Source organism: Aulonocara sp. 'chitande type north' Nkhata Bay, linkage group LG5, assembly GCF_057382095.1.
Source record: "Aulonocara sp. 'chitande type north' Nkhata Bay isolate Kocher_YH1m ecotype deep benthic linkage group LG5, A_spYH_male_GT1.1, whole genome shotgun sequence".
NCBI classification, from domain to species: domain Eukaryota; kingdom Metazoa; phylum Chordata; class Actinopteri; order Cichliformes; family Cichlidae; genus Aulonocara; species Aulonocara sp. 'chitande type north' Nkhata Bay.
The window spans coordinates 40,616,553-40,626,088 of NC_141348.1; the positions used below are offsets into that span (position 1 = coordinate 40,616,553).

Genomic DNA, 9,536 nt, shown 5'->3' on the forward strand with positions numbered 1-9,536 from the left:
GAGGGAAAGCCAGGTCTTCTAAACCTGAAGCCATGAGGATGGCTTGCTATTTATAGTGACAGATTTTTTATTCAAGAGGGTTCTGCTGTTGTGCATCTCTCACGGCTGTGCTGCCTCTCTCGCACCTCCTCTCTAGTCTGTTCATTCCCGTACACTGTGTTCCACAAATAAAGGAGGAGAAGTCTTAAATTCCAGGTGCATTCACAAACAGTCACAACCACTATTGCTTAAAATACAGTGCAATCCACATGCCTTATGTAAGCCCATACGTTGTCCTTTTCCTCTGCACACCTCCCTCCCTCACAATCGGTATGACAGTGTTGCAGAGCAACGCCTACTTCAGTGACTCTCCACACCACCAGCCCACCTCCACCCTCCTCTGTCCCTCCTCCCACACAGGGACAGTGGAAGGGAATTCCTTATTACCTCAGCATTTGCCTCAAACATGTTTCATGACCCTGTACACATGACACTGGTAAATACGCCACACATTATAGTATCTTAGATGCTTTCATGTATACATTTTTTCTGTGCAAATGCAATCACATGTGATAAAATAAACTGTATACACACTATAGGAAACTACCTTTCAGTCAACCTTAATACATCATATTTGCACTGTTGATGAGACATTGCTTAAAAATGCTTTAGGAACTTCACAAAAGTGATAATGCAATGTGTCATAACAAGAGTTAATTATAGCAGCAGCAATGGCTTCATGCTAAAAATCACACCTACAGCTACAGAAGCTACATCTCACCTACAAATTATTAACACCCAATGACAAAGACGCACAAGCACATTCACTTACAGTGCACATCCTTCCTGTATTTAGAGTTCAGCTCTATGGATCTCGAGCCAAATCAGATCAGGTGTCTCAGATAAAACCAAATCATCGCAGGAGAATGAGCAGCAGAAGCAGATCTGGGCAACGCTGTCATTAGTTTTCTCTCCCCTATTACTACAAATAAATGTATCCCATTTCCTGCTGGAGTTGTAGGGTGTTTAAGGTCTTTCTTCCGTCTCTTCAGCTCATTCAACTTTTGTCGTCTTCAAGCTTGCCGTGTTGTCTTCTTGTCTGTACACACTACCAGCTCAGTTTTCTTAATGGCTTTCATGAAAACGGTCAAAAAACTCTATTTCGACTGCCCCCTTTCTTTTTCTGAATGAAGCACAAGCACAGCAGTGAGAAAGAAAATCTTGCTTGTAAGCTGGCTCCCTCTCTCACTACCACACTTATGCCATCATGCGCACAGTATGCACCCCTCCCTTCTCCTCCGACCCTCCCTTTCGTGTGGATTCTGTCTCTCTCTCTCTCTCTCTTACAGGTCTTGTTTGCTCTCTGCCTTTGTGAAACAATATAATTGCAATGACAGGCAAACCATGGCGCGCAAGAAGCCAAGCTGTTTAAAGAGTTGCTTGGATCCGCTATAATGTCACTTGATACAACAGTAGCACCACTGAAAGCTTATAGTAAATGAATGAATATAAATAAATAAATAAATAGACTCTTTTACAGGTACAGGTTAAGGTTTGGAACTTTTTTTGCAATAATCAAACACCTGGAGACAGGCAGAAGCCACAGTCCCCATTCATCACTCATTATATGGAAAGTCTGAAGTCGTTGTCTTTGGCGTTTGTCTGGACAAACTAAATGAGTACTGACAGATGCTGGTGAACCAGACAACTGCTCCAATATATAAACAATTTAAAAAAAAATAAAGAGGAGGAAGGGAAGATGGAGTGAAATAATGAAACCACCTCATTAGCAAGGAAAAGCCTTAATCCCACAAGACAACACATTTGCATGTTTTCCCAGTAGCCCCCACTGCAAATGACAGCTGAAAGATGCAGTGGAGGGAAATTATGCAGTCAAAAGTTCAGCATCAAGGAAAACATCAGGAGGATTATCTGTCTCATGGTTTCAGGCTTGACAGTATGTGACCAGGCTTTATAGAGCAAAATTTGAAGAAAAATGTTAGAATGTGGTCCCTCTAGAAATTGTATTCATGCAGCTGTGAAAAAAAGACTGATTGTTCAATCATTAGTCAAAAGTCATTTGAATATCAACTCACAACTTGCAGACAAAGGAGCTCGCGATGCAAGTTAGACTGCACATCCTTAGTTCGCTAAAAAATTAAAAATTTAATGTACCACTGGTCAAAACTTTGGTACCGCTTAAAAAAAAAAACCCCAAAAAAAACCATAGTGCAGCATAAAAAGGCCTCAAAGTCCACACACAATTTCACCTACCAACAGCTTCACCAAGTTTCACTTCATGCAAGTTATAACACAATCCAGGGGATAAGTCGATCATTAATATTAAGTCTACAATTAAGAGAAGATTTCATAAAGGCAAATAAAATGATTATTTAAAACAGACTTTACTAAAAGATGCACGCCATAGGATTGGACTTCAAGAAGTTGAAGACGAAGAAGTCGAAGAAGAAAAATGGTGCACATTGTTTTGTGGGGAGTTCTACCCCCGTCCATCATGGATACTTGCATGCAATTGACATATAGGCCTGTTTAAATGCATATCAGAATATCATTTTCACCAGTTTCACAGATCAGTGTTACATTTCTAGTCAGCTAAAAGTCTCAGTAAATCTTGTTTTCTCAAAACACTGTTTTATGTGTCCAATCTTTATTCAAATAGAACAAAACTGTTTTAACCCTTTCCTCTTATAAATGCAACCTCCTCTGGACCCTTGATATCACTGACACATCAGCATATACCGTACATCCATAAGATGTGGTTTGATGACCATTAGAACAATTTCTATGTTTTTTCCAGGCGTAGCTGCGTAGGCAGAGACCACCCTTACTGACTTCTGATACAAACCCAGTTGTTTTGTTCTGTGATCAGGCATGAAATATGACAGAAAGCACTCAGTTCAGAAAATAGCTTCAAGGATTACTTCTAGTAGCCTTTCAGGTAAAGAGTTACAGTACTACAAGTTCACGCAGAAACATAGAAACAACCCTCCAACAGCAACTTGGGTACTCTGAGCTTTGTTACTTTTATAGTACATGTAGTAATTATTAGGTTATTCTGTAATGCTTTTCTCCTGCTTTGGGAGAGGGCAGTTTATGTTCAAATATATATCTAGACTCACATCAATCCTCGATATTTATTTCATTTATATTTCATAATTTGAATCAAACTATCAAAATGTGATTTCAGTGCAGAGTTCAGCTTTAAGGCTGACGATATACATAGTGCCACCTCTGCAAAGACACAAAAGTAATTAGACAACTGACTGACATGCAGATTCATGGCCAGGTGAAGTCTGTTCCTCATTCCTCATTTTGCGATGACAAATTCAACATCAAAAATCTGAGATTATTTTCAAGTGCATATAATAACTATTCACTGTTCACTCTTAATAAGAGGTATTTGGTCACATACTGTCAATTAAGGTACAAAAATAAATAAACCTGTCCATGAGAGACAGAAAAACTGAGAAATGGCAAAATCAGCAGAAATCACTGACCAGCTCAGCAACACCAGAAACGCCCTAAAAGGGTGGAAACCAACTGAAGTAAATAATCGCAGAATTATTTCCGTGGTTAAGAAATATCTTTCACAACATTTACCTAACTCAAGCATATTCAAAGAGGTATCACTGTCAGAGTTTAAAAGAGATGCACAGGGTATTTAAATACAGAGGGTTTACAGCAGTTGTGCAATACATGGATTACACTTAACAACAAGAAAGCTAGAATACAGTTTGCCAGAAAACATCTAAAACCTGAACGTAGAACCTGCCCAGATCTGGGGGAAAAAAATATTTGGACATATATTAATTAAATCAAGCACAGCTTGCACTATAATGAAGGGAAGACAAACTGAAAAGGTAACGACTGACTCATGATCCTTAGCGTAGGGCTGTGAGATATGACTAAAATCTCTTATCCCGATATAAAACATCTATCATCCGATAACGATATAAATCACAAAAATTTAACATTTTCTGTAAATTCTGTGAATCTCGGGTTGCTGAAGTGTTTCCAGCTGGGCGTTGTGTACCTGGAGTCGAGTGTTTTAACCGATGCATGAAACTACACATTTTTAGACATAGGAAACAGCAGCCGATACAACATTTGTATTTATTACACGGCGTGCTGCGGGGGAAAGCCTGTTCTAACGTTTGAGTCTAAGGTTTATTTTTTAGCACCTGACGGCTCCTTTTTGCTTCTCATCCGTAAATACTCTGCATACTTTTTCACATGATTCCGTTTATTTTGAGAAGTCTCAACAGGATCTTGAGCTTTATTATGAAAGGTTTATGTGGAAAATAAACAAGCGGACATGCAATGGTTTTACCATCGTTGTTGCTAACGACAACGCATAAAAACAGGCGATTGTCCGTCTGTTGTGTGGTTATATTAAATATAAGAGAAAGAGAGAACTTTAATAAATTAATATAGCCACTACAGTGACCATCAAAACTATGAGAAAATAATGCCTAAACAGTTTATTTTGCGACACCATGAAACAAACGATAGCGTAAAATGAAACGATAGACATTTTTATATCGTCATCCGATATATATCGTTACATCGAACAGCCCTACCTTAGCATGCCAAATTATCTGTCAAATCTTGTAATGAGCATGTATGGTTGCCAGTGGAACCGGTCCACTAGTGTTTATTGATGATGATAAAAGTAGTAGTAGGAGGATGAACTAAGTGTACAAGGCTATAGTCTCTGCTCAGATTCAAATCCTACAAAACTGAACATCACTCCACGGAGTGAATGGATAATGAATTACAACAGACTACGGTACAAATGCAACCTAAGAGTTTCTTCAGTGGCCAAGCCAGCCACCTGATCTCAACTTAACAAAGCATGCTTTTCACCTACTGAAGATAAACCTGAAGGCAGAAAAACCCACAAACAAGCAGCAACTAAAGGTGGCTGCAGAACAGGCTGGCAGAGCATCTCAAGGGAGATTTAGTGGTGTCCAGGGGTTTTTGACTTCAGGCAGTCACTACAATCACGTCATCTTTGCCCAGGTATTTAAAATGATCATTTTTATATTTCAAATTGTGTTAGTCCAGTCACATTTGAGCCTTTGAAATTGTGTTATTATGCAAAACGCCAAAACATTCCAAACAATTAATGCAATGTGTTTGTTAAACCCCTTGTAGTGACAATAAAAGTTTGCACTTCACTTACATCTTGACTATCTGATTTAAAATCCACTGTGGTGGTGTAAAGAGGAAAAATTACAAATATTGTGCCATAGCCCATACACTTATGCACTTAACTGTACAATAAATTTCCCTTTAAAGTCAAAACACTGAGCAGAAGATCAGTACTGTGGCTCAGTGGTTAGTAGCATCACCTAACATTTGAGAGGGCCCTGCAAAACATAAGCAGCCAGAGAAATTTAATAAACAGCTGTTTAGCATCGAACATCTTTTCTAGCATTGCTTAATTTAAGACACCAGACTTACCCAACCAATGATTCTACAATCCTAGCATGGCCTTGAAAAAAGGTTAGTCTCAGGCTAACAACATGACTGGGATAAAATGCATTGCATGGACTAATGCCTCATAACCTGTCCTGTCACTTCTTCAGCCAGGTAGCTTCTTTCACAGATCAGTAAGAGAAGGGCTTAGAAAGAAGGAAGAAAGGGGAGGGGCTGAGTGAGGATCAGTAGCCAAAGATACCACAGATAGACTGAGTGGGAACACAACCACCTTACAAGATGCTGCCATTTCTGCATGCAGCATAGCTAAGCTAAAGCTATTATGAAACACTTGGAAAGCTGTTGTTATTTACACTGCAAATATTCAAAGCAGTCATAACAGGTTTTTACAAAAACACCTTTATTTAGGCAAACCCACCTTATCTACTGTGATTCTGCATGGTCTGAGGACTGTGAGCCATATCTTTTACTAAATAAAGGCTACTAACAAATGCAAAAAACATCCAGCTTTGCAACAAAGTATACTAAAGTTAGTCAAGCTGATGTACCAATCTGAGGCCTGACTTATAACCATGTCACTTCCCTTCTGCTTTGATCGATAATTTACATCAAAGCAAGCAATGGAGGACAGTAAAGGAAAAAGAAGACTGACAAACACAGAGTAGAAGACATCATGAGAAAATGAGTTCAGAAAACTAAGAACAGGTGAAGAGGGAACAAATGAAGATGGAGAGAGAGAAACAGAAGCAGGAGCGGTTAAGAGCAGAGACAGATAGGAGCAGCAGCAACAGCACCACGCTTGGTGCTTTGGCAGAGATCTATAAATAGCTCTTCAAATCTCTCTAGAAAAAGCCACTCTTCTGCTTATGCTGCTGCAAACAGAGATTCAGAGGCAAAAGCAGATATCTGAGTGATAAATACACAGATATAATCTTATTGGATAAGTTTCTTTTTTTAATTACTCTAGGTTTAAAATATGCTTACAATGGCCACATTGGCTTGTATGAATACATGAATGCAGGAAGCAAATACATTAAAGTGAGCAAGTTAGCATAAAAACCACATGATTTACTAGAATAGGCGAAAGCACCCTGCAAACCACAATAAACACAAACATGAAATTACATATACTTAACAGATAGTAATCAACAAATTTCCTGATTTTCATAAAACTCCATAAGCAATCAATACTTCACAGTTACATGAATTTATGTATATGCACAAAGATCCACAGGCTGCAGGGTATAAGGGAGGGAAATATGTTGACAGAGAGGCAGGTTACTCCATCTTTCTCATTGGTGGCCTTAGCAACAGTAGACTGTTGATTCAATGACTCACCTCCTACAGATCTTACAATGGACCATACTTTTCAATGATACTGCCCTGACACCAACAATCATACTCTGTGTTGCTTACAAAATATTTAAGAGAATAAAGCTGTATTAGGGAAAAAATTTATTATAAAGTAGTAACAGTGCTTTAAACCAGAAAAACTAACATTGCTTTATCGGGGTTATCACCTTGGACTACTATTAATCTAACTGGGAAGCATTTTTATGACAATCTCAACATCAAATGGAACTAAAATGGAAGTCCCTGCTTGCCACTTATCAGTTCTCATTGTCACATGACTGGCCAACACCAATTGATATGTTGGGGGGGGAGTTTTTTGTTGTTTTCCCAGGCACACATGTCATTTTCCCAGAGCAGATGTTTGAACCACTTATTCTATGCTGTTATCCCACCTTGTTTTCACAGCACTGTTGCTGCCTATTTTTGGATTGAGTTTCAAAAAAGTAAAGCTAAAGCCAAGACTCCGAGAGTGATGACCACGTGTGAAGTATGTCTTGAGAAAACCCCACTGTTTTCTTGATCACTTACGATTGTGCGATTTACTGGGGCACAAATCTCTAGCCAGCTCTGAGTCACTAATAATGAATTATTAAGGAATTAAGACTGGAAGAGCCAAGGCTTAAAATCACTGATATTTACTTGAATGTCAAAAAGCAAGCTAATGAAAACACTTAACACAATACAACCTTAAATTGCTTGGAGCAGTGAAGACGGCTTAGTACTGTAGTACAACCTGCATTCCGCCATGCAACCCACCGGCACTCAGTCCTATAAAAACACTACAGCTCTGTAACTTTCCGTTGGTTTGTATTAATATCTCAACCTTGTTAGCTGACGTTTCAAGTCTTGAGTTGTTATATGAAAGTCACACACGTCAATAAATAAAACTTTGTTGTATCCAGTGTGTGTTTTGAGTATGACTTCAATGAAGAGCCATACGCAATTAACAATTACTTAATTTTGATTCATCCAGATAGTTAATCGCTTCGGAAAAAGCAAATATTCCCAGGGTTTTAGTGAACCTTCTCGGTCACGATTGGAAGGATAAAATGTTAACATGGCCATCTCGTGCCTGGCATAGAGAAGGCGGACTTTAAAGATGGTGCTTAACGTTGCGTTACATATTAAAGATAGTGGCTCTTGAGTCATCTTCGCGGGTTCGGCTTACCGTGTTGTTGGCAGTATGTCTTGAGTTGCGTGGAGAATCCTTCAACTTGGGTCTGTAGAAGACAGATGGCAGTTTGGTCAGAGTCGTAGCTGTGCAGCTGACTGAAAATATTAGCTTGCCTCTATGCTAACAATAGCTAGTTCACAGCATTAGCCTGCCTCGTCCGGCGTGTATAATTAGCTACCTAGCTAATACTAGCCCGCTAGCTAGCCTTTTCTTTTTAGTGGACGCTAGCTACTCAGCGTCCATGAAACACAACGTTAATATTACAACTCGCTGTTCAATAAGAGTGTGCCATGGATCACAGAATGGCGAAACTTGCTGTGGACATGTACAAGCACTGTCAGGTCTCAAAATAGAAGGTGCTAGCTAGTACGGTTAGCAAGCTTTCCAAATGACTTACCGATGCTAATATAATGGTGCTGCTAGCTTGAGTTGGCTCACCGCGACCCCGACTGTCAAAATAGCGCCGCGTGAGGGGAGAGCAGCATGGACGTTAATGCGAGATAGCAAGCGCTGAAGAACACGGCGGTCGAGTCCGACGCAGGAATACTGCTAAATAACAACAAAACCCTAAAGAATAAATGACACAAAACTAAAGAAAAAAGAAACAAAACGCTATTCCCCCGTCAGGGCTCCGGCTTGTGTGTGTTAGCGTCACTTTTTTCCCCTCACCGACAGTTGACGTCAGCGGCGTACCTCCTAGTCGTACGGATACGTAGCCTACAGGATGCATGAGAACTTTGTTTTGTGCATCAAGCGTTAAAATGTAATATGCAGTTTCGTTACATCTCAGTGATGTTTGAAAATCTATTACTGGGATGTAATTTGACAGCTGTCCACTTCTGTAGGAGATGTGTCATTCAAAGTTGTTTAAATACTATAAAATGTAACGATTTCACATTTCTTAAGATGATATTTTTCTTCTTATAGCCTATAACATCTAGTCTATCTAATAAACATTATATATATATATATATTTATTATTGTTTGTATTCACGGCAGTAGTTAAAAATACGCTGGTTTTAACCTTATTTTTCAAACCTCCCTAGGAAAAATGCTGACAATTCTAGGTAATAAATGTAACGTGTTTATTTGATTTAACGTTTAAATTATTCAAATGTATTGGGCACATTCTTTGACACCACTTGGTGAGGTCAGTTGTAATTCTCAAAATGCCCCACACGTGGGCAGGCAAGTACTCCTTTAACATGATAAGGCCTTGACTCACATTTAACACTAAACGTGAACACAAAGAAAATAAAAGAAATAAAAATGCGTGCAACCCGTGTTGTGATCCATACAGTTTATGTTTGTGGAGATGTGCGCACAATCAACACGTGACCGCTTTAGGATAATCTGTTTCACAATTATTATTTCCATGTGCATATGCATGTAGTTTATGTGTTAAATGATTGTGGAAGTCATTGTTTTTCCTGCTCACACTGGACCTGGACCCCGACATGATGAAAAGAGGGTCACTTTAACGTATTTTTGCCTATTTAAGTGCATACACTGTCCGGCTTATTGGCAGCGTTATCTTTAGTAGGCTATGTCAAGCTGGCTCAGCACT

At 39.2% G+C, this 9,536-nt stretch overlaps 1 protein-coding gene across 14 annotated transcripts in view; it reads right to left on the minus strand.

Moving 5' to 3' along the window:
* Nucleotides 1–8,688, minus strand: part of LOC147331307 (R3H domain-containing protein 2-like) — a 59,911-nt gene extending 51,223 nt beyond the window's left edge. For 5 of the 14 annotated variants that reach the window (XM_086293555.1, XM_086293552.1, XM_086293554.1 and 2 more), the window contains exons 1-2: nt 8,367–8,686; nt 7,964–8,015 (exon numbers count right to left, since the gene is read on the minus strand). The gene's annotated coding sequence lies outside the window, so the exon portion shown is untranslated. Of the gene's footprint in view, nt 1–811; nt 1,171–7,963; nt 8,016–8,366 lie in introns of those variants that run through there. The other 9 variants (XM_086293549.1, XM_086293551.1, XM_086293546.1 and 6 more) reach the window with 5 other exon arrangements.
* Nucleotides 8,689–9,536: the final 848 nt, after the last annotated feature.